Raw genomic sequence first — 829 nt, 5'->3', positions numbered from 1 at the left:
GTAAACGATATATAATTTTCTTTCGTTATAGGTAACACGTCAACTCTACCCGCAAAACTATTAGCAATATCTTTTATGATAAAATGTGCGTCATAACCGGCCAAGTAATGAAAGAATATAGAAATAACGTACGTATCTTGATAATGTAAATTACAACGTGAATGTGCAGGACCTCTATAACGTCCGGTTAAATGACAGTGATCGCGTACGCGCAAATCTCCTTCCTCAAATGGTCTTTCACAGATATGACAGTGAGTCGCGTTTCGAAAGTTTTCCCACTTGACGTTCGATGTAAACTCCGCCATAGTCACATTCTTATCGAATATTATTTTCGCGCGATGCGCCAAATCGTATAATTCCTTGACAAACCATACGCAATCCTCGCCGCGATAAGATTTATATATCGATATAATTTTATCGTATACACAACGTATGTAATATCCTACGCTGAAAACCTTGTGATGCTGATAGATAAATCTCGAAATGTTTTCATCATTGGTTTTCTTCTCCAGTATACACTCCAAATAGGCATAAATCACAAAGAGAAGTCGCTTCTTCTTATTATGATCACGAAACGATAACCACTTATCGTTCTCGTTCGGAAGAATAAAAAGCACAAGGGTTCGTTGTAGTACAGTCAACGATGTGAAGCGACAACTTCTCGCTCGTATGAAAATAATGTAGACATCTGTAAAGTAACAAGTCATACGCGTTACACAACTTTTTTATCGCTATATATATATATACAAAAAACAATTAGTATACCTACCTATCACATAAATATTTCTTCTTTGAATTCTTGCTCAATTGCGAACCTATTAATCGTGAC

Source organism: Trachymyrmex septentrionalis, unplaced genomic scaffold (assembly GCF_001594115.1).
Source record: "Trachymyrmex septentrionalis isolate Tsep2-gDNA-1 unplaced genomic scaffold, Tsep1.0 scaffold231, whole genome shotgun sequence".
NCBI lineage: Eukaryota > Metazoa > Arthropoda > Insecta > Hymenoptera > Formicidae > Trachymyrmex > Trachymyrmex septentrionalis.
The sequence above is the reverse complement of the archived record's forward strand: the minus strand, read 5'-3'. Positions refer to the sequence as shown.